Below are 25093 nucleotides of genomic sequence, written 5' to 3' on the forward strand. Positions count from 1 at the left end.
GAATAAACGCTATGTCAATTTCTGCTAGACGAGTCCTATGGACCCGGCAGTGGACAGGTGAGGCCGACTCAAAGAGGCATATGGAGGTTTTGCCTTACAAGGGTGAGGAATTGTTTGTGGAAGGTCTCTCGGACCTAGTCTCCACAGCTACGGCAGGTAAATCAAATTTTTTGCCTTATGTTCCCTCGCAGCCTAAGAAAGCGCCACATTATCAAATGCAGTCCTTTCGTTCAAATAAAAGCAAAAGAGTACGAGGATTGTCCTTTCTTGCCAGAGGTAAGGGCAGAGGAAAAAAGCTGCACAACACAGCTAGTTCCCAGGAGCAGAAGTCTTCCCCGGCCTCTAAAAAATCCACCGCATGACGCTGGGGCTCCGCTGAGGGAGTCCGCCCCAGTGGGGGCACGTCTTCGACTTTTCAGCCACATCTGGGTTCACTCACAGGTGGATCCCTGGGCAATGGAAATTGTTTCTCAGGAATGCAAGCTGGAATTCGAAGAGGTGCCTCCTCGACGGTTTTTCAAATCGGCTCTGCCAGCCTCTCCCTCAGATAGGGAGAGAGTGTTAAATGCAATTCACAAATTGTGTCTTCAACAGGTGGTGGTCGAGGTTCCCTTGCTTCAACGAGGGAAGGGATATTACTCAACTCTATTTGTAGTCCCGAAACCGGACGGTTCGGTCAGACCCATTTTAAATTTAAAATCCCTGAACCTATACTTAAAACGGTTCAAATTCAAGATGGAATCGCTGAGAGCGGTCATCGCAAGTCTGGAAGGGGGGGATTTTATGGTATCTCTGGACATAAAGGATGCATACCTTCATGTTCCCATTTATCCACCTCACCAGGCGTACCTGAGATTTGCGGTACAGGATTGTCATTACCAATTTCAGACGTTGCCGTTTGGGCTTTCCACGGCCCCGAGGATTTTCACCAAGGTAATGGCGGATATGATGGTGCTCCTGCGCAAGCAAGGTGTCACAATTATCCCGTACTTGGACGATCTCCTCATAAAAACGAGACCGAGAGAGCAGTTGCTGAACAGCGTCTCACTGGCACTAAAGGTGTTACAGCAACACGGTTGGATTCTCAATATCCCGAAGTCACAGTTGGTTCCTACGACTCGTCTGACCTTCTTGGGCATGATTCTGGATACAGACCAGAAAAGGGTTTTTCTTCCGATAGAAAAAGCTCAGGAAATCATGACTCTAGTCAAGAACCTATTGAAGCCAAAACAAGTGTCAGTACATCATTGCACTCAAGTCCTGGGAAAGATAGTGGCAGCATACGAAGCCATTCCCTTTGGCAGGTTCCATGCAAGGATTTTCCAATGGGACCTACTGGACAAGTGGTCCGGGTCACATCTACAAATTCATCAGTTGATCACCCTGTCCCCCAGAGCCAGGGTATCTCTCCTGTGGTGGCTGCAGAGTGCTCACCTTCTAGAGGTCCGCAGGTTCGGCATTCAGGACTGGATCCTGGTGATCACGGACGCGAGCCTCCGAGGGTGGGGAGCAGTCACACAGGGAAGAAATTTTCAAGGTCTGTGGTCAAGTCACGAGACTTGTCTTCACATCAACATACTGGAACTGAGGGCCATATACAACGCCCTACGTCAAGCGGAGACCTTACTTCGCAACCAACCAGTTCTGATCCAGTCAGACAACATCACCGCAGTGGCTCATGTAATCCGCCAAGGCGGCACAAGGAGCAGAGGATCAATGGCGGAAGCCACCAGGATTCTTCGCTGGGCGGTAAATCATGTAAGCGCACTGTCAGCGGTGTTCATTCCGGGAGTGGACAACTGGGAAGCAGACTTCCTCAGCAGACACGACCTGCATCCAGGAGAGTGGGGACTTCATCAGGAAGTCTTCGCACAGATTGCAAGTCGATGGGGATTGCCCCAGATAGACATGATGGCGTCCCGCCTCAACAAAAAGCTACAGAGGTATTGCGCCAGATCAAAAGACCCTCAGGCAGTAGCTGTAGACGCCCTAGTGACACCATGGGTGTTTCAGTCGGTCTATGTGTTTCCTCCTCTTCCTCTCATACCCAAGGTGTTGAGAATAATAAGAAAAAGAGGAGTGAGAACAATTCTCATTGTTCCAGATTGGCCACGAAGGACCTGGTATCCGGATCTACTGGAAATGCTCACAGACAATCCGTGGCCTCTTCCTCTCAGGGAGGACCTGTTGCAACAGGGGCCCTGTCTGTTCCAAGACTTACCTCGGCTGCGTTTGACGGCATGGCGGTTAAACGCAGGATCCTAGCGGAAAAAGGCATTCCCGGATGAGGTCATTCCTACGCTGATAAAGGCCAGGAAAGATGTGACGGCTAAACATTATCACCGTATATGGCGAAAATATGTTTCTTGGTGTGAGGGCAGGAATGCTCCTACGGAGGAATTCCATCTGGGCCATCTCCTTCACTTTCTACAGACTGGAGTGAATTTGGGCCTAAAATTGGGCTCCATTAAGGTTCAGATTTTGGCCTTATCCATTTTCTCTCAAAAAGAATTGGCTTCTCTTCCTGAAGTACAGACGTTTGTGAAGGGAGTGCTTCATATTCAGCCTCCCTTTATACCTCCGGTGGCGCCTTGGGACCTTAACGTGGGTTGAGTTTCCTTAAGTCACACTGGTTTGAACCACTTCAAACGGTGGAGTAAAAATATCTCACTTGGAAGGTGGTCATGTTACTAGCCTTGGCTTCGGCTAGGCGAGTGTCGGAATTGGCGGCTTTGTCTCATAAAAGCCCCTATCTGGTTTTCCATATGGATAGAGCAGAATTGCGGACCCGTCCTCAGTTCTTGCCTAAGGTGGTGTCATCTTTTCATGAGAACCAACCCATTGTGGCGCCTGTGGCTACGCGAGACTTGGAGGATTCCGAGTCCCTGGATGTAGTCAGGGCTTTGAAAATTTACGTGGCCAGAACGGCTCGTGTTAGGAAAACAGAGGGTCTGTTTATCCTTTATGCTGCCAACAAGCTTGGTGCTCCTGCGTCTAAGCAGACTATTGCTAGCTGGATCTGTGACACGATTCAGCAGGCGCATTCTACGGCTGGATTGCCGTTACTTAAATCGGTCAGGGCCCATTCCACCAGGAAGGTGGGCTCGTCTTGGGCGGCTGCCCGAGGGGTCTCGGCACTACAACTATGCCGAGCTGCTACTTGGTCGGGTTCAAACACCTTTGCAAAGTTCTATAAGTTTGATACCCTGGCTGAGGAGGACCTCCTGTTTGTTCAATGGGTGCTGCAGAGTCATTCGCACTCTCCCGCCCGTTTGGGAGCTTTGGTATAATCCCCATGGTCCTTACGGAGTCCCCAGCATCCTCTAGGACGTAAGAGAAAATAAGATTTTAAACCTACCGGTAAATCTTTTTCTCGTAGTCCGTAGAGGATGCTGGGCGCCCGTCCCAAGTGCGGACTATTTCTGCAAGACTTGTATAAAGTTTTGCTTACATAAGGGTTATGTTATAGTTTTCATCGGTTTTGGACTGATGCTAAGTTGTTTTCCTACTGTTAACTGGTTAGTATATACACAAGTTATACGGTGTGATTGGTGTCGCTGGTATGAATCTTGCCCTTGGTTTAACAAAAATCCTTTCCTCGTACTGTCAGTCTCCTCTGGGCACAGTTTCTCTAACTGAGGTCTGGAGGAGGGGCATAGAGAGAGGAGCCAGTGCACACCCATACCTAAAGTCTTTCTTAAAGTGCCCATGTCTCCTGCGGAGCCCGTCTATCCCCATGGTCCTTACGGAGTCCCCAGCATCCTCTACGGACTACGAGAAAAAGATTTACGAGTAGGTTTAAAATCTTATTTTCTTTCACAGATTGCATTGCTCTAGCCAGCGGCGGCTGTGGGTCTAACGATCCACAGCCACCGCTGTCACTAGATCCCTGCTTGTGGGGAGTGTTGCTGAGGGTATGAGCTTACCGATGGCTGCTATTGCAGAGTGAGATGGAGAGAGGAGGGAGCGGTGGCAGCGGCGAGTGGTTGTCCACCTACCGCTACTCTCCTCTGGGGGGGAGAGGCCAACTACTGCTCCGGGACGCGCGGGGGGTGGAGTTACTGATGACTGCTAAAGGGTGTGCTGTGGGGCGGGAGAGTAAGGGGAAAATGTCTGCTGCTGTGTTTCTTGCAGGATGGGGTAGGAGAAAGATGCCGATGAGTGTGTCCCTGGGGATGGAGGAGCGTGCCGGCGCCGGGCGCTCGTGTATTGTCAGGTGCGAGGAATGCGCTGGCCACCGCATCTGCTACTGCTATTGAGGCGGCCAGGCAGACGGGATCAGTACTAAATGCCGCCGGCCGGAATCATGTGGCTGGGGGAAATGCCGGCTGCTGCAGCTGTGGAGAGAGGGGGTGCCTGCTGCTGCTGCTCATGTCACATGTGTGGTGGGACAGGGGGGGATTCACTGGACACTTCCGCTACTATGTAGGGGAAGGTGGGTTTGCCGCCACTCCTGTGTAATGTGGAGGGCTTCTGTCCACCGCTATGGACGGGAAAAGGGGGGTTCCTGCCGCTCATATGTATTGGGGGGGGGGGGGGGGTATAGGAGGTTAGCTGCTGCTGCTGTGTGTGTCTGTATATCTATCTAGATATATATCTATATATATATATATCTATATATATAGATAGATATATATAGATAGATATACAGGCACACACAGCAGTGGCAGCTAACCTCCTATACCCCCCAATACATATGATATATACTGTGCTCATACATATACTGCAACATTATGCCAATGACACAACCTATGGCTTCTTACTGCGAGACCCACCTGCAACGCAAATTGCAGTATCGACGTACCATCAGTCCAACTGTCGGACACCCCCTATGACAGATCAGAATGTCCATTGGAACATGTCTGCCGAGGCCAGCACGACTGCATCAGTGACAGCCATCGATGCTCCACAAATTTCTGGACATTCCACCCAGCAGTGACGGGGCTGCAGCTGCAGGGAGGAAAGTTTTGGATCCCAGAAAGCATTTGCTACCAAGGGACTCATCTCTGTACTATAAGTACCTTTCATAACTTAATTATCTGTGCATTACACTAAAACAGAAATACACTACAGCCAGGTAAATACCTTCCTGCCTTTTCCTTCTCTGACTGGGTATGTCTTTCTGCCATCTCCTCCTTGTTCTTCTCTCCCGTCTCCCCCTATTACTAATCTCTTTCCGATTTCCCCCTATTCTTACTCTCTCTCCCATCTCTCCCCTATTCCTCCTCTCTCTCCCATCTCTCCCCTATTCCTCCTCTCTCTCCCATCTCCCCCCTATTCCTCCTGTCTCTCCCATCTCCCCCCTATTCCTCCTCTTTCTCCCGTCTCCCCCCTATTCCTCCTCTTTACCGTCTCCCCCTATTCCTCCTCTTTACCGTCTCCACCTATTCCTCCTCTTTACCGTCTCCACCTATTCCTCCTCTTTCCCGTCTCCCCCTATTCCTCCTCTTTCCCGTCTCCCCCTATTCCTCCTCTTTCCCATTTCCCCCTATTCCTCCTCTCTATCCTATTTCCCCCATCCTCCTCTCTTTCCCGTCTCCCCCTGTTCCTCTTCTCTCTCCCATCTCCCACTATTCCTCCTCTTTATCTCAACTGTCTTCCCCTGTTTGTTCTCTCGCCGGTGGATACAGCATCGCTCCTCTCCAGGTCCGGCAGTGCTGCGCCTGATTATTGGATCAATCGGAGCTGGGACAGCAAGGAGAGGGCAGCAATGTTTTATTTATTTATTTATTTATTTATTTGGGGGTTGGGGGAGTGCAGGCTGATTTAAAATAATAAAATAAAATTCCCATCATGGATTTTTGCAGTAAATATTACCACAAGTTTTTATTTATCAATTGGATACCACAGGTATCAGGGGTTTGCATACCTGCAGCAATGAAAAAAAGGTTGCAATAGCAGTGGTAATTTTTACCGCAAAATTTGCACACCCAATTGAATATGCTCACATAAGTTATTACATTTAAGGCATATACTGATAAGATGCCACCTATGTGTGTGGGGGGGGGGGGAGGGGGGAGAAGACTAAAGTTTTGCTTAGGGTGACACGAAACCTTGCACCGGCCCTGGGTAGGGGGTGTAACCCTAAACCGGTAATGCCACTCATTTTGGCATTACCGGTTTAGGGTTACACCCCCTACCCTCTCTATGTTAAGAGTGGGCAAGAGGTAATTTATTTTTATTTGTGTCAGTTATCGATTTAAATAAATCTCCAGTTTGGTGATTAATGTTTCACCAATTATTATTACATTTTATTTATAAGGCACCACAAGTGTTTCTCCACGTCATACAAAGGACAGTACAGGGAGACAAAACTTAGCATTACAGTAAATAAATAACAAAAACAGAGTACAGGTAACAAAGAGCACCACAATTCTCAAAACATAATACAGCTTAGATGTAAGTAGCGAGGGAGTAATCAATGAACTTTTGACTATTTTAATCAAGTCTACCAGCCATTAGGGGCACAGGCCCCGCGTCCAGCCACCCTGGTGCATGAACAGGGCACAGATTACTATAGCCAGCCATTCAGGGCGATATGGGTCGTTGGGTCAACTCAACTTAGGTCGTCAGTCATTAGGTCGACCACTGAATGTCGACATGGGCATTAGGTTGACATGCACTAGATCAACATGGGAATTAGGTCGACATGTAGTAGGTCGACGGGTGAAAAGGTTGACATGAGTTTTTGGACTTTTTTTTGGTGTAATTTTCTGCGTAAAGTGACGGGGAACCCCAATTAGTGCACTGTGTCCCCTTGCATGGGTCTCGGCTTCGGGCTACCGCTTCGCTCGGCACAGGTTACTGTTCCAATCGTAGTCCACGTGGATCGTCAAGTATGGAAAAAGCCCAAAAATTGTGAAAATCTCATGTCGACCCTTTGACCTGTCGACCTGGTACATGTCGACCTAATGGTCATGTCGACCTAATGCATGTCAACATTCAGTGGTCGACCTAATGACTGTCGACCTAACGACCGTATCCCATTCAGGGTGCCGGTAAAGAAAAAGCAGACGACCTTAGATTCCCATTCTGGGTGCTGGAAAGGGGTGCAGCCTACCTTAGCCAGCCATTACAGGTGCTGGAACAGGGCGTAGACCAATTTAGACAGTTCCGGCTTTCCGGAATGGGCAGCAGACCACCTTACATAGCCATTCCGGGTATCGGATCAGGGCGCAGTTCACCTTAGCTAGTGATTCTGTGTGTCGGAATGGGGCACAGACCACCTTAGACAGATGTTCCAGGTGCCAGAATGGGCAGCAGACCACCTTAGATAGCCGCACCGGGACGAGGTGCAGCCTACCTTAGCCAGCCATTCCAGGTGCCAGAACAGACTACCTTAGATACCCGTTCTGGGTGCAAGATCAGGACGCAGACCACCTTAGATGGTAATTTTTGGTGCCAGAATGGGAAACAGACCACCTTTGTCAGCCATTCTGAGTGTTTGAACAGGGCTCAGACCACCTTTGTCAGCCATTCCGGGTGCCATAACAGGCAGCAGACCACCTTATATACCCATTCTGGGTGCTAGATTACCTTAGCCAGCCATGTAACAAGAGATAGGTGACTTAGGGGGTCATTCCGAGTTGATCGCTCGCTAGCTATTTTTTGCAGCGCTGCGATCAGATAGTCGCCGCCTATGGGGGAGTGTATATTCGCTTTGCAAGTGTGCGAACGCTTGTGCAGCCAAGCGGTACAAAAAAGTGCAGTTTCTGAGTAGGTCTGAACTTACTCAGCCGCTGCGATCACTTCAGCCTGTCCGGTCCCAGAATTGACGTCAGACACCCGCCTTCAAATGCTTGGACACGCCTGCGATTTTCCAACAACTCCTTGAAAACGGAGCTAAAGGATGCTGGGAGCTGTAGTTTATCTTCTTCCCTGTAATGTGGCGCGTTGGGACACCAGCACTAACAATAGTAACTGGCTGCTTGGCTGCTGTGCGAGTCTCTGGGAGAGCCACTGCCAAAGGGAGGATAGCAGCTTAGCTGCTTCCAGAAGGAGAAGCAGGAGAAGCATTACCCTCCCGTCCCCCACTCACAGTACCCCCACCTCCCCTCCACCACCCGCGGTGGCTCCGGACCCCCACCCGCGACACCACCGCACCCAGTCCTCCCCCACCTGCGGCACCCCCGCTCCTCTGCTCCTCCCCCACCCGTGGTGGCTCCAGACCCCCTCCCCCACTCATGGCACCCATGCACCCACCTCTACCCCACCCGCGCCACCACTGCACCAGACCCACCTGCGGCACCACCGCAGCTGCCCCTCCCCCACCCACGGCACCCCCGGACCCCCTCCCCCATCCGTGGCAACCCAGAATCCCCTCCCCCATCTGCGCCTCCCCCACACCCGCCACTCCCCCAATCACAGCACCTACTAGGTGATTCAGCAGGCCCTGCGTGCGCTGTTCACACCGTTGCAAGGGGCTGAAACCCCTTAACCATTGCACGCCCTTTGTCCGTGCAATATTTAACCACTCACACTATTATGATTGGAGGTAATACTCCATATAATACAAATATTGCATGCCACAAGGGCGTGCAAGGGTTAAGGGGGCGTAGCCCCTTACGACGGTGTGAAGAGCGCCCATAGGGCGCGATGAATCACCTAGTGTTTATATTATCCTTGCAGTTCTGTCTAACAAAGACAAGGCAACTGAACAGACTGTGGCTCCTACCCTAGTGTCCTGTGGGATCTGTTCAGCTGGGTTATCACCTCAGGATGTATTGCAGGACGTCAGGGTGCCTCTCGTTTTGCACCCCGAAGCCAATCATCCCCTCCCCCCTCCCAATGCAAGCACAAGAGCCTCCTTGGGCTTCATTTTCACACACGCTAGCAAAAATTACTGACCATATAAGAGCCCCGTCTGCCTTCCCCGCCCCCCATGGGACAACCCATTTATCAGCATTTACCAGCCCCAACTGTCTCTCCACCTTAGATGGACATGTTTTCTAAATATGTGCAGAGTCTTGCAGCCTTGTCAGCTGCCTTTCTTAATATATTGCAGGGCCAGGTACCAACACCTACACCTACTGCCACCAAGCGTACTGTGCCATCATCACAGTCTATGCCACTCTCAAATTCAGAGGAATCTTCTTCTGCAGCAGCTAATTCTGACCTATCTGACGAAGACTCTCTCTCTGGGAGGAAGAGGTTCAGTCAAAATTTAACGTGGCTGCTTTAGTAAGAGCGGTTAAATTCTCTTCAATTAGAAGATGCAGAGCCAGCACCCAAGGCAAAAGATCCCTTGTGTAAACGCCAAAAAGTAGTAGTGGCAGAACAAACATTAGTATTTGCAGAATTCCCCCACTCAGACCATTTCACTAATGCTATGGGTGAGGCGTGGAAAACTCATAGCAAGAAATTCCATGTACCAAAAAGGCTCAGTTCCTTTTATCCATTACCTGCTACTGATTGTACTAAATGGGAAAATCCCCCTATTGTGGATTCTCAAGTAACTTGCTTGGTAAAAAGTTCTACTGTACATATCCCTACCAGCGTCATCCGTCAACCAGATAGAAAATTAGATGCATGTCTCAAGTCTTTATATATACTTACAGGCGCCACTTCAAGATCAGCCACGGCTATGGCCAGGGCAGTGGTGGATTTAGCAGGGGGCGATTAGGGCGAACGCCCCCCCTAGATATACCGCCACCGGGATGGAGGCCGGGTCCCGCCGCGGTATTGGGAACTGGTGGAGAGCGGTGCAGCGCGGCGGGGGACGAGAAGAGAGAGAGCGTCCTCACGCGCGTACAGCAGCTTCTGTTCTGACCACGCCCCCTCCTCCCTGTACGCGCGTTAGGACGCTCTCTCTCTCCTCGTCCCCCGCCGCGCTGCACCGCTCTCCACCAGTTCCCAATAACGCGGCGGGACCCGGCCTCCAGTGTGTGCCATCTATGAGTAGGTGTCTCGTGTGTGTCTGTGTGGTGGTGGTGGTGGGGGGGCCCTGTGTCCCCTGTGTCCCATTTCTCCCCCCTCTTCTCCCTGCACTATGTCCCTGCATTATTTTGCCTAATTCAGTGTGCTATATTGTGAATTTTGGCTCATTCTGCTTGCTATATTGTGAATTTTGGCTCATTCAGCGTTCTAGAATGTGAATTTTGTCTCATTCTGCTTGCTATATTGTGAATTTTGGCTCATTCAGCGTTCTATAATGTGAATTTTGGCTCATTCTGCTTGCTATATTGTGAATTTTGGCTCATTCAGCGTTCTAGAATGTGAATTTTGGCTCATTCTGCTTGCTATATTGTGAATTTTGGCTCATTCAGCGTTCTATAATGTGAATTTTGGCTCATTCTGCTTGCTATATTGTGAATTTTGGCTCATTCAGCGTTCTAGAATGTGAATTTTGGCTCATTCTGCTTGCTATATTGTGAATTTTGGCTCATTCAGCGTTCTATAATGTGAATTTTGGCTCATTCAGCGTTCTAGAATGTGAATTTTGGCTCATTCTGCTTGCTATATTGTGAATTTTGGCTCATTCAGCGTTCTATAATGTGAATTTTGGCTCATTCTGCTTGCTATATTGTGAATTTTGGCTCATTCAGCGTTCTAGAATGTGAATTTTGGTTTATTCTGCTTGCTATATTGTGAATTTTGGCTCATTCAGCGTTCTAGAATGTGAATTTTGGCTCATTCTGCTTGCTATATTGTGAATTTTGGCTCATTCAGCGTTCTAGAATGTGAATTTTGGCTCATTCTGCTTGCTATATTGTGAATTTTGGCTCATTCAGCGTTCTATAATGTGAATTTTGGCTCATTCTGCTTGCTATATTGTGAATTTTGGCTCATTCAGCGTTCTATAATGTGAATTTTGGCTCATTCTGCTTGCTATATTGTGAATTTTGGCTCATTCAGCGTTCTATAATGTGAATTTTGTCTCATTCTGCTTGCTATATTGTGAATTTTGGCTCATTCAGCGTTCTATAATGTGAATTTTGGCTCATTCTGCTTGCTATATTGTGAATTTTGGCTCATTCAGCGTTCTATAATGTGAATTTTGGCTCATTCTGCTTGCTATAATGTGAATTTCGGCTCATTCAGCGTGCTATAATGTGAATTTTGGCTAATTCTGCTTGCTATATTGTGAATTTTGGCTCATTCAGCGTTCTATAATGTGAATTTTGGCTCATTCTGCGTGCTATAATGTGAATTTTGGCTCATTCAGTGTGCTATAATGTGAATTTCGGCTCATTCTGCTTGCTATATTGTGAATTTTGGCTCATTCAGCGTGCTATAATGTGAATTTTGGCTCATTCAGTGTGCTACGATGTGAATTTCGGCTCATTCAGTGTGCTACAATGTGAATTTCAGCTCATTCAGTGTGCTACAATGTGAATTTCAGCTCATTCAGTGTGCTACGATGTGAATTTCGGCTCATTCAGTGTGCTATGATGTGAATTTCGGCTCATTCACTGTGCTATAATGTGAATTTCGGCTCATTCAGTGTGCTATAATGTGAATTACAGCTCATTCAGTGTGCTATAATGTGAATTACGGCTCATTCAGTGTGCTATAATGTGAATTTCGGCTCATTCAGTGTGCTATAATGTGAATTACGGCTCATTCAGTGTGCTATAATGTGAATTACGGCTCATTCAGTGTGCTATAATGTGAATTTCGGCTCAATCTGTGTGCTGTTGAAACAGTATTTGTCGGCAGATAAGAACCACTTGGCCCATCTAGTCTGCCCCTTTTTTTTTTTTTACATTATTTTTATCTCTAACCTTATGTGATCCTTATTTCTTTGTAAGAATATCCTTATGTCTATCCCATGCATATTTAAATTGCCCTAGTGTCTTAGCCTCTACCACCTCTGATGGAAGGAATGGCGATTCGCCAGTCTGTATCACCAGTGCGCAGGGTTCTCTCCACTAACTGGCAACATTTTATTAGTAATGGCAACAATAGGAAATTTTAGAAGCGAACGGGAAGGGCATTACTAAATGGGAGGGGCTATGATTAGGGGGAGGAGTTATAATTATTAAACCGCCCCCCCTAAAAGTTAAGTCTAGATCCGCCACTGGGCCAGGGTGGCTAAAGCTATTGAAAACTGGGCTGATAACTTTGAAAACAATTTCCCGTCGGAGGCTACCAAGGAACAACTGTCATATATTGCTAACATCAGGGATGCAGCCTTCTACATTGGTGAGGTAGCACTAGATACAGCCATTCTGTCCTCCAATGCTTTGGCTACTTCTGTAGTAGCCCGCCGCATTGTTTGGCTTTGCTCCTGGATGGTGGACTCTCACTCTAAGAAGGTCCTGGAAGCACTTCTGTATACCAGTGAATTTCTTTTTGGACCGGAACTGGTCAAAATTGTAACTAGCCTGGCAGCCTCTAAAACAGCTTGTCTACCCTCAGCCTCCTTTAAATGGCCTCAGACTTTGTCCTTTTGGTCCTTTTTCACTCAGGGAAAAGCCAGAGGTCAAACCTTCCCTAGGCTGTCACATCCCTCTAAGCCCAAAACGAAGCAGGCCTGGGCTGCTAGGCGCTCAACTGCCAAGCCCGAGGATAAACCCTCAGCCTGACGGGGCGGGCCTCCTCCTGGATGACCATGGAGTGGGAGGCCAACATCTTCAGTTCACCCAGTCTTGGCGTCAGATCACTACGGGTGCCTGGGTTCAGGAAATGGTCTCCCACGGGTATGCTCTCTCATTCCTGAGGCGTCCCCTCAAACAATATTTTCATACTAGTCCTCCAACAGACCTCAGCAAAGCCAAGGCACTATGGACAGTCATTTACTCCTTATTACAGTCAGGCGTGATCATTCCTGTCCCCAGGTCTCAACAGGGCGAGAGCTTTTATTCAACACTTTTTTTGGATCAGAAACCCAATGGGTCTCATCGGCTAATACTCAATCTCAAATTACTGAACAAATATCTCACAGTGCCCAGGTTTCGTATTAATTCATTCTTACCTGATCGCTTGGTGCAGTTCTTTGCAGTGCAGCGATCAGGTCAGAATTGCGCCGGCGCCGCAGTGCGCCGGCACATGGCTGACAGCCGATGGCTGTCGTTGCCTAGCGATCACATCTGCCTGATTGACAGTCAGAGGTGGCCCCTGGGCAGGAGGGGGTGGCACAGCGGCGTTTGGCCGCCATTTTGTGGGCACAGTACGGGCCGCAGCAACTGCGTGACGTCACACGCAGCCACTGCGACCCAGGCAGCGACGAGTAGCTCCCTGCCAGCTCCCTGTCTGTGTTCCTGATCGTAGCTGTGCTAAATTTAGAACAGCTACGATCAAGTCTGAATCACCCCCTAAAACCCTCCGTTCCATTGTCCTGGTTATGCAGCCTGGGGACTATATGGTTTCACTGGATTTACAAGATGCTTATCTACATATCCCTGTAGCACCCTCTCATCAACAGTACCTACAGTTTGCTGTTCTCCATCAGCATTTCCAGTTTCAGGTTCTACACTGCGGCCTTTCCACAGCCCCAAGGATGTTTACCAAAGTCATGGCAGTGATGGTGGCTCACCTTTGCCGGCAGGGAATCAGAATAATCCCTTACTTGGACGACCTCCTCCTTCTCGCACACTCTCCGGAGAGCCACTGCCATCATCTCCAGGTTGGTTGATAAACTGGAACAAGTCCTCACTCATCCCCTCAGAGGACGCTACATCTCGAGGCTCTGTAGGATGCTTAAGTACAACACATCTTCCTTCTTCAGGACAAGTTAGCAGCACTCCATTTGCGCATTTACAAATTACTCCTTAGTCGCAGAATCTCTGTTCGCTTCACAATGCAAACCCTGGGCTCCATGGTGGAATACACCCAATTCCAGTCCAGGCCTCTCCTCCGCCTGATACTCGCCAGGTGGAACGGACTTCTCCACCAGATTAAATCCCAGACAATGGTCCTGCCTCAGGATGTTCGGATGTCCCTCTCGTGGTGGCTACAACCCTTAAACCTAGACAAGGGTCGCCCGTTCTGGATTCCAAACTGGGTGCTTCTCACCATGGATGCTAGGCTCTGGGGATGGGGAGCTGTCATGGGCAGTCACTCCTTTCAGGGCCGTTGGACCCCAGCAGAAAGGAACCGTCCAATCAATGTCCTGGAACTTTGGGTGGTTTACAGAGCCCTCACTCTCATTCGGGACCTGCTTCAGGGATCTCCTGTTCAAGTGCAGTCAAAAAACGCCACGGCAGTGGCTTATCTCAATCGCCAGGGGGGCACTTGCAGTGCCTACGCTATGTCAGAAGTGGCTCAGATTCTCGCCTGGATGGGACACCATTTTTCAGCCATCCACATAGTGTTCATCCTGAGAGTCCTCAACTGGGAAGCAGACTTCCTTATTCACCAGGATGTACACGCCAGAGAGTCTTTCAGCTTCTGGTGGACAGATGGGGTCTTTCGGAAGTGAACCTCATAGCCTCCAGACACAACCATAAAGTACCAGCATACGGGTCCCCCTTCCTTCAGGGGGTACTCCGACTTAAGCCTCCCTTTGTCCCTCCAGTGACTCCTTGGGATTTGTCCCCGGTTCTTCGGGCCTTGCAAAAGTCTCCCTTCGAACCGTTGGACTCTGTTGACCTCAAATGGTTGACCACTAAGACTGTCTCTCCTGGCAGTCGCCTCAGCACACAGAGTATCAGATTTGGGGGTGCTCTCCTGCTTGCCCCCCTTTTTGATTTTTCACCATGACTGGGCCGTCCTCCGGACTAAACAGTGCTACCTCCCCAAGGTGGTGTCCCAGTTCCATATCAACAAGAAAATTGCAGTTCCGGCCTTCCATATGCCTGACCTCTCTAAAGAGGAGGCTCCCTTGGATGTGGTTCATGCTCTGCGGATCTACGTAGGCCGTCCTAGTTCCATTCGGAAAACAAATTCCTTATTTGTTCTCTATGGATTCCACTAGCCTGGCTGGCCGGCTCATAAACAAACTTTGGCTCGATGGTTCCGCATGACCATTTCACAGGCTTACCTGCAAGCTGATCTTCCAGTACCGATTACAGTCTCTGCTCGCTCTGTGGGACCTTCGTTGGCAGCCCGTCGAGACACGTCTGCTGAACAATTATGCAAGGCCGCTACGTGGTATACTTCTCATGCGTTTCTTAGGTTCTATGTCTTTGATACGTTTGCCTCTCAGGGTGCATCCTTTGGTCGCACTGTCATCCTTTCAGACTACGAGTGGTCCCTCCCTAATACAACTGCTTTGGGACATCCCCAAGGTTATCCCTGTGGATACCTATAGACCCTGAAGAAAAAAATAAGAGTTATGGTAAAACTTACCTTTGTTAACTATTTTTCTTTGAGGTCCTACCCTGACGCACCTGGCTTGAATGGGGTACTCTTCTCGGTCACCAGTTCCCATCTCCTGGTTGTGAGAGTGTGTTTTCTGTGTGTACCATCTCTACTTCTTTCCTCTCCAACTACTACCTTGGGCTTGTTAACTTAAACTGAAGAGCCTGAGCTGTGGGCGGGGTAAGAGGGGAGAGGGTCCAGTTCATCTTTGGAGCTTGTAAAAGCTTAGCTGTTCGGTGCCTGTCCTGGTCTCCACCAGCATACCCAAGGTTATCCCTGTGGATCCTATGGACATCGAAGAAAAAGAGTTAATAAGGGTAAGTATTACCATAACTCTTATTTTTGACCCTAACAAACATGAGTTCTCTCATGCTTGGGAAGGGGTTAATTAACACTTTCCCAGCAACTGCTGGGTGGGGGTCCTGCCGGCTGTCCGATCAGCAGTGAATGGCAGCACGGTATACACTGGGGGAGGGTGCAGGGAGGTAGAGGGACCATCCGGTCCTTCTGAGAGCTGCAGATGCGGAAAGTTTCACTGCCCTGCAGTTGCACACGCTATCTGACTGGTCGCATCCTGTGCGACCAGGTCAGATAAAGCACTTGCTGGTGTGGTTGCATCTGATGCGACCATGCCAGGCAAGTGGTTAATGTTTCATGATTCATGCCCTATGTACATCTAAAACAGATATAGTGTATGAAACAAATATTTTTTTAATAAATCAGCCCTACAGTATATTATGTTATATTGTAAAGTTTGTAGAAGGAGCAGCCACAGCCCTGTCTCTTGAAAAGGAGGAGGCTGTACCATTTCTTTCACTAAAATACAGAGTATTCGATGTCAACAACACTGTCTCCTGAAGAGTAGAAGGTGTCAGTCCTGCTGCAGGAGCTGGCAGAATGTGTGGTGAATTTCCACGTAGTTGGGGATTAAAGAGGAGGACACCAACCAAAGTGTTTGATATTTCAAATTGTATACAAAATTATATTAGTTGTTACATACGGGATGTAGTTGGGATCCTGGTGTGCAGGATCCTGCCAGTCAGAATGTTAATGCCAGAATCCCAACAGCCGGAATCCTGAACATAGGTATACCGGAGAATCTAGGGTTAGGGTACAGGGGGGACGATTAGGTTCAGGCTGCGAGAAGGGAGGGGGGAGAGGGGGGTTAGGCTGTTAAGGGGAGGTTAGGGTGAGGCTGCAGGGAGGGTTAGGGGGAGGGGAGGTTAGGGTTAGGCTGTGCGAAGGTAATCTCCTCCAGTGCCCCTGTCGGGATTTCGAGCAGTAGGTATGCATGTGTTGGTATCCTGACCGCCGTCATCCTAACTGCCGGTATCCCGTAGCCAACCTGTTACATACAGTATATAGCATTTTATGATTTAATGGTAAAATGTCGGCTAAGCTATATAAATGTCAGTGTTTTTTCAAAGAATATTTTGCAGCACCATAATTGCAGAACCATACAATAATCATCCCAGATGCAGCCTTTTTTTTTTTAAATCCAAGTCATCAGAAACATTTTACTGAGGCCCTTTCCTAAATACAATTATTAAAAATAAACATCAATAAATATTAATTAGTAGTCCAAATGTGTACAGTAAAAAGCATTGGAATCCTTGGAATCTTCAATTTAAACCCACAGCACCCAACTAGTTGCATTCACTATAGATATTAGACAAATGTAGACTTATTGCATGAGCACAGAAGCAGATTATTTGCAGTGCATATAATAAATGCATATTATGCAAAGAACACCTCAATGTTGCCTGAATTTCCCCCACACAAAAAAACAAAACAAAACACAAGCTGAATTTATAATGCACACCTTTGTTAGATTTCACTCAAAAATTACAATTTTAACTTTGAAAAAAGCTTTTTCTTCTACTCGGGTACTGCACATGAACAGTGCCCCATGCAGTAGAGCCAAGTTATATGAGGACAAAAGTTGGCAATACAAAATGTCTTCCATCGCCAGGTGGGTGTCATCAGGTTTACCCACAGCCAGATTATGGCTGTGGGTTGATTTATCAACTATGTTTATAATGCAATAAAAAAAAACTATAGCCAAGAAATCTGCATCCAAGATGGAGACCTCGGCCTCGCCACTTCTGGAAAACGGGGGTGACCGGTCCCCATTTACACTGGGGGAGTGTATTTTAGCTGTGCAAGTGTGCAAACGCATGTGTAGCAGAGTTGTACAAACAGATCTTGTGCAGCCCAGGAATTACTCAGCTGCTGCGATCACTTCAGCCTGTTCAGGACCAGAATTGACGTCAGACAACCGCCCTGCAAATGCTTGGACACGTCTGCATTTTTCCAACCACTTCCAGAAAATGGACAGTTGCCACCCACAAACGCCCTCTTCCTGTCAATCTCCTTGCGATCGGCCGTGTGATTGGATTCTTCGCACAAACCCATCGCTGAGCGGCGATCTGCTTTGTACACGTGCGACACGCCTGCGCATTGCGGTGCATACGCATGTGCAGTTTATACCTGATCGCAGGCTGTACGAAAATGCAGCCTAACGATCAGGTCTGAATTACCCCCAATGTGATTTTCTTTTCTTGAATAATTGCCAGCACAACTATCACTCTATGCTATTTGACTTTATAAAACACCTGCCAGTGTTTTTAGAACTATTTAATGTGATTCCATTGCTTTGGAATACCAGCCAACAATTCCATATCGGACCATACCTTGAAATTTGTACACTACTTTCCTATTTTTATAATGTTCTAAATAAATTGTTTTATACTGCAACCTGCTCATTGTAATTAACCACATGCGCATTAATCACAAGCCACAACTGACATCACCAAAATATCTAGTTACGCCTCTGCATATACGATGATTTGTCCTTGTAAACTTAAGTATATGGACATAACCAGTTGACCTCTCAAACAGCGAATTTCGGAAGAAGTGACTTATATCAAAAATGGTAAAAAAAAGACCTTGGCCAATATTTACTAATATTCGTGTTTGAGTCGGTTTGTGTAGTGTTTAAACTCGTTTTGTATCGGGTGCATTTTCATGCAACTTTTTGAATCCATATACGCAAAGTTACGAAGCAGTCGACTTTATGGTTGTCGTGTTTTCCGATGTCGATGCCAGTCATTTTTTTTTGCCACATTTACGGCCGTCATTGTCGTTTGCGTACGTGTTTTTGTTGTATTTGCTGTTTTTTTCCCTAAGTTAAACGCGGCAGGGTTTTTTTTCCCGCGGCCGCATTTTCACATTCAGTTTCGATTTTCATCCCCGTTCGTGATTGGTTGTGTTTCAAATGGTAGGAGTGTCTGTGCGCAACCATATAAATACGCCCCCAAACCGTCCGCACCTCGTGGGTTTAGTTAGTAGTGAGGAGGAGGTAGGTTGTGCTGTGAAGGTAGGTGAATTTGTGGTTTGGTGAGGAGTGTTGGTAGCGATTTCTGAGTGTGGTATTGTGTTTGAAAGTCGTCTTGTCATTCTTGTTGTCTTGTATTTTGTGGTTTTGTCTCATTTTTAGTCCAAGTTATTTTTCTTTATAGTCCCTTGTCAGTGTGTGTGTGTGTGTGTGTGTGTGTGTGTGTGTGTGTGTGTGTGTGTGTGTGTGTGTTGTGTAGTGGTAGTGGAGGAGTGTGTTGTTTGTGTTTTTTTTTCTCTGTGTTAACTGTTTAGACACACAATTATGTGTGACTCAGAGGTGGGTGAGGTGGAGGGTGTGAGTGAGGGGGAGGAGGTCGGTCAGGTGGAGGAGGTGAGTGTTAGTGAGTGTTAGTGAGGTGGAGGAGGTGGGTGAGGTTGCTGCAGCAGCCTCAAGTGATAGTGACAGTCAGAGTGCTCCGCAGCCACGCACCACTACTAAGACTGGGCGGAATGTAAAGTTTAGTTTTGCTGAAAATGTGGCATTGGTGCGTGAGCTGATGAAGTATCAGAGGCAGCTATTTGGCCCTGAGTCCGCCAAGGTGCCAACACGGAGGAAGACGGTGTTGTGGGCGAAAGTTGTTGCTGCTGTCAATAGTGAGGGGGTGGTCAAGCGGACGGAGGACACATGCCACAAACGGTACTATGACATAAAGCATCGTGTCAAGTCCAAAATGGCCAAGTCGGCTCGGAAAACCGGTGGTGGGCAGCCCTATATTGCAAGATATCTGGAGTATGAGGAGCCCATGCGGAGTGTAGTCCCTCCAGAAGTTGTCTCTGCAACCCATGTGTTATGCACACCAGTGCCTGCAGGAAAGTACTGGTGTTTGAACTGTTATGCAAAACAGATGGACTCACAGACAAACTGGGGGATATGACATAATGTACACAGAAGGTGATAGGGTAACAAAATACACACAAAGTGAACAGAGAAGCCCAGAGGCTAAGGAACTGGGTATCTCCCTTGTATTAGAACTGCTCAGATGGAAAAGCAAGATGTTGTGTTTTAATACGTAGAGAACCCGAAATGCTGTTGCTAAGGGCAACAGCAAAACCCTAAAGGGTTACCAACGGGTGTGGCAGTAAACTCCTTGGTCAGAGATGGAATGATAGACACAAGGAGAATCTCCACAATCCTAATTCTCACTTGCAGTGCACAGGTTTTAGCTTACTGCCACTAAACTGACCCCTGACACCTAGCACAGTGAGACAGGATTAGACAGGCAAGTCTTAGAATACAGCCGCAAACTTGCTAAGTTCACAGAGTAGTAACAGAACCCCAGCAAGCTAAACGACTGACTCCAGTCTTACTGCTAGGTCTGGATTGGCAGAGTGTAATACCAAATCCCCAGGCCTATTTGCAGTAAGCAACAAACAAATACAAAGCTACACAGTACTGGCTAACTTTCATGAACTGACTAACCAACAAAGATTCAGCAGCATCTGCTTACCCTGAAAAGAGGCCTTATAAAGCAGGTGCTGTCCACGCCCCACTCAGACCTCACAGACTGTGAGCACAAAAACCAGCACCGGATCCCCTGCCGTGCACAGAGCCTATAACCACTGCACAGCAAAAGACCCGAACCGGAGTATCAGCTGCGCTCAGGTTACTCCACTAGCACTTGTCTCCCGGTTGCCATGACGACGTGGCAGCACAGGGCAGGAGACCCTAACAGTACCCCCCCTCTGACGAGGGGTCAAAGAACCCCTACCACCGGGTTTATCGGGGAACTGCGAGAAGAAAGAGCGTATCAGTCTGGGGGCATGAAGATCACAACTGCGCACCCACGACCGCTCCTCCGGGCCATACCCCTTCCAGTGCACCAAAAATGACAGCCGACCCCGAACCACCTTGGAGTCAAGAATCCTTTCAACAACAAACTCCCTCTGGCCACGTATCAGAAGAGGGGAAGGTCTTCCACTGGAAGAAGGATTACTAATCGCCCGTTTTAAAAGGGAACAATGGAATGTTTTATTGATACCCAAAGAACGGGGCAGATCTAACTGAAATGCCACCGGATTGATAACCCTGGTGATCTTATAAGGGCCGATGAACCGGGGCCCTAACTTATGAGATGGCTGTCTCAACTTCAAATTCTTGGTAGACAACCAGACGAAGTCTCCTAATTTGAAGCTGCAGGGTCTTTTCCGCTTATCAAAAACCCTTTTGGTCACTAATGACACAGACACAAGGGCTTTCTTCACTTTCCGCCAAATACCTCTAAGGACCGAAACCACAGAGGAACCACCAGGCGTGGAGTCCAGGGGGTCAAAAGAATTGGCCTTAGGATGATGCCCATACACACAAAGGAAGGGAGAGATCCCTGTAGCAGAGTGAGCCGCGTTGTTATAGGCAAACTCCGCCATGGACAGATGAGCAACCCAGTCAGTCTGACACTTGGAGACATAACACCTGAGGAACTGCTCCAAGGACTGGTTCACCCTTTCAGTCTGCCCATTAGACTGCGGATGGTAGCCTGACGACAAGCTGACAGAAATCTGGAGATCGGAACAAAATGCCCTCCAGAATTTGGCCACAAACTGGGATCCGCGGTCAGAGACCACATCAAGTGGCAACCCGTGGAGACGCACAACATGCAGCATAAATAATTCAGACAGGCGTCTGGCTGATGGCAGCCCAACCAGTGGAACGAAGTGCGCCATCTTCGAAAACCTGTCAACGACAACCCAGATGGCTGTCATCCCCGAGGATTTGGGCAAGTCCACCACAAAATCCATAGAAATGTGGGTCCATGGCTTAGATGGGATAGAGAGTGGATGTAATGGGCCAACAGGAACCCCTCTAGGAGTCTTATTTCGGGCACAGATGTCACATGCCCGAACCCACTGATCCACATCCTTAGCCACCGAGGGCCACCACACCGCCCTAGATAGCAACTCCCGAGTTCTGGCAATACCCGGGTGACCTGCCGACTTCTTGGCATGGAATTCCAGGAACACTCGCTGTCTTAACCTAGGAGGCACAAACAAAAGACCTACCGGAAGGTCTGGAGGAGCCTGCTCCTGTGCTCTAAGGACTAATGATAAGAGGTCCTGGGTAATGCCCACTTTAATACATGATGGGGAAACAATGGGCAACGGCTCCTCGGTGGTCTCCTGGATTGGAGCAAAACTCCGCGAGAGCGCATCAGCCTTGATGTTTTTTGACCCAGGGCGATATGTTATCAAAAAATTAAAGCGAGCAAAAAACAAAGCCCATCGTGCCTGCCTGGCATTGAGACGCTTCGCTGACTCTAAATATGCCAGATTCTTATGGTCAGTGAGAATTGAGACCACAAACTTAGCCCCCTCAAGCCAGTGTCTCCACTCCTCGAGTGCATCCTTAATAGCCAACAATTCCCGGTTACCCACGTCATAATTCATCTCGGCAGGCGAAAATTTCCGGGAAAAGTAAGCACAGGGATGAAGGCGATTATCAGACACTCCCATCTGAGAAAGCACTGCCCCAATACCCATCTCAGAGGCATCCACCTCCACCACAAAAGGACGCTCTGGATCTGGGTGTCGCAGCACCTTGGCCGAAACAAATGCCCTTTTGAGACGGGCAAAAGCCGCTTTAGCCTCACAAGACCAGTGAGCAACATCCGCCCCTTTCTTAGTGAGTGCCACCAAGGGCGCCACTATAGACGAAAATCCAGCGATAAATCGTCTATAAAAATTTGCAAAGCCCAGGAAACGCTGAAGCGCCTTCAAACTAGTGGGCTGCACCCAATCCAGGACTGCCTGTACCTTGGAACCCTCCATTTGGAAACCTTCTGGGGAGATAATATATCCTAGAAATGCGATTTGCTGAACTTCAAATTCGCACTTCTCCAGCTTCGCCCCAAGCCGGTGGTCTCTGAGTTTCTGGAGGACTAAGCGTACATGCTTCCGATGTTCCTCCAGGGAATGGGAGAAGATTAGGATGTCATCTAAGTATACAACTAAGAATCTATCCAAATATTCCCTGAGCACATCATTCATGAAATCCTGGAAGACTGCCGGGGCATTACAGAGCCCAAAAGGCATCACCAAATATTCATAATGCCCTGAGTGGGTATTAAAGGCAGTCTTCCATTCATCCCCCTCTCTTATTCGGATTAGATTGTACGCACCGCGTAGGTCAATCTTAGAAAAAATGGTGGCAGTACGAAGCTGGTCAAACAAGACCGAAATGAGAGGCAGTGGGTATGAGTTTTTAATCGTGATACGGTTCAATTCCCTGAAGTCGATGCAGGGTCGCAACGAACCGTCCTTTTTACCCACGAAGAAGAACCCCGACCCAACTGGAGACTGTGAAGGTCTGATAAATCCCTTAGCCAAGTTCTCCTGAATGTACTCTGCCATAGCCTGAGTCTCAGGACGTGACAGGGAGTACAACCTGCTCTTGGGAAGCTTAGCATTTGGCAACAAATCAATGGCATAGTCATAGGGGCGATGGGGAGGTAGTACCTCTGCAACTTTTTTGGAGAACACGTCCGCAAAATCTGCATAACACCCTGGCAATCCTGGCAAACTTAGCTGCGAGAGCCTGACTGGAAGGCTCAAGCAACTCCTGAAACAATCAGTACCCCAACTAAGAATCTCCCCAGAGACCCAGTCAAATTGAGGATTGTGGGCCCTTAACCAGGGTAACCCCAACACCAATGGGGCAAAAGTACAAACAGTCACATAAAAGGACAATTTTTCAGAGTGTGTGGCTCCAATAAACAAAGAAATCTGGCTAGTGCAAGAGGTAATTTTACCTTGGGATAATGGTTCCCCGTTTAACCCACAAATCTCAATTTCCGATGCCAAGGGTACTAAGGGAACAGAGTGTTTCAGGGCGAATTGGCGGTCCATAAAAACCCCGTCGGCCCCACTGTCCACAAAGGCCTCAGTCTTGACAGTTTGACCGAGGATCTTCAAGGTCACCGGAATGATAAAAGTCTTCTTGGGAAATTCTGACTTCTGGCCTGACAGGATATTTCCCATCACCCTCAGGCCCTGAAGTTTTCCGGCTTTTCTGGGCATGATACTACCACATGACCTTTATTCCCACAGTACAAACACAACCCCTGCTGTCTCCTCCGCGTCTTCTCACGCGAGGAGAGGCGGGTAAGCCCAATCTGCATAGGCTCCTCAGAAAATTCCTCAGAGTCTGAGGTTCCCTTGGGAAGGAAGGAAATCTCAGTCTCCCTTTCAAGCCTACGCTCTCTCAGCCGTCTATCCACCCGGATGGATAACTGCATGAGCTGATCCAAGTTATCAGGCAAGGGATATTGTACCAGTTGGTCCTTTATCTGGTTAGAAAGACCTCTTCGGTACTGGTGTCTCAGGGCTGGGTCATTCCACTGGGTATCATGGGCCAACCTCCGAAACTCCGTACAGTAAACCTCAACTGGCCTTCGCCCTTGCTTAAGGATCGAAATCTGAGCCTCGGCTGAGGCCGTCTTGTCAGGGTCATCATACAACATGCCCAGTGCCGTAAAAAAAGCATCAACACTTTTAAGCGACGGACAGTCAGGCTGCAACCCATATGCCCAGACCTGTGGGTCTCCTTGTAGCAAGGAAATCACTATGCCCACCCGCTGAATCTCCGACCCATAAGACTGAGGCCTAAGCCGGAAGTATAGCTTGCAGCTCTCCTTGAAACAAAAGAACTGCGAGCGATCTCCAGAAAAACGATCCGGGAGATTTACTTTCGGCTCCTTAACCCCTGCAGGTGCTGCTGCTGCGGGAGCTCCGCCAGCAGCCTGGGAGGTGTGCATTTTAATGGACAAATCATTAAATTGTCGAGTCAGGACCTGCACCTGATCGACCACCTGTTGCAACGTATTTTGAGGGGTATGCTCCATATTCCCACAAAATTTCAACAGGAGTATTAGGCTGCTGAATATGTTATGCACACCAGTGCCTGCAGGAAAGTACTGGTGTTTGAACTGTTATGCAAAACAGATGGACTCACAGACAAACTGGGGGATATGACATAATGTACACAGAAGGTGATAGGGTAACAAAATACACACAAAGTGAACAGAGAAGCCCAGAGGCTAAGGAACTGGGTATCTCCCTTGTATTAGAACTGCTCAGATGGAAAAGCAAGATGTTGTGTTTTAATACGTAGAGAACCCGAAATGCTGTTGCTAAGGGCAACAGCAAAACCCTAAAGGGTTACCAACGGGTGTGGCAGTAAACTCCTTGGTCAGAGATGGAATGATAGACACAAGGAGAATCTCCACAATCCTAATTCTCACTTGCAGTGCACAGGTTTTAGCTTACTGCCACTAAACTGACCCCTGACACCTAGCACAGTGAGACAGGATTAGACAGGCAAGTCTTAGAATACAGCCGCAAACTTGCTAAGTTCACAGAGTAGTAACAGAACCCCAGCAAGCTAAACGACTGACTCCAGTCTTACTGCTAGGTCTGGATTGGCAGAGTGTAATACCAAATCCCCAGGCCTATTTGCAGT

Source organism: Pseudophryne corroboree, chromosome 8 (genome assembly GCF_028390025.1).
Source record: "Pseudophryne corroboree isolate aPseCor3 chromosome 8, aPseCor3.hap2, whole genome shotgun sequence".
In the NCBI taxonomy this organism is placed as follows: Eukaryota; Metazoa; Chordata; class Amphibia; order Anura; family Myobatrachidae; genus Pseudophryne; species Pseudophryne corroboree.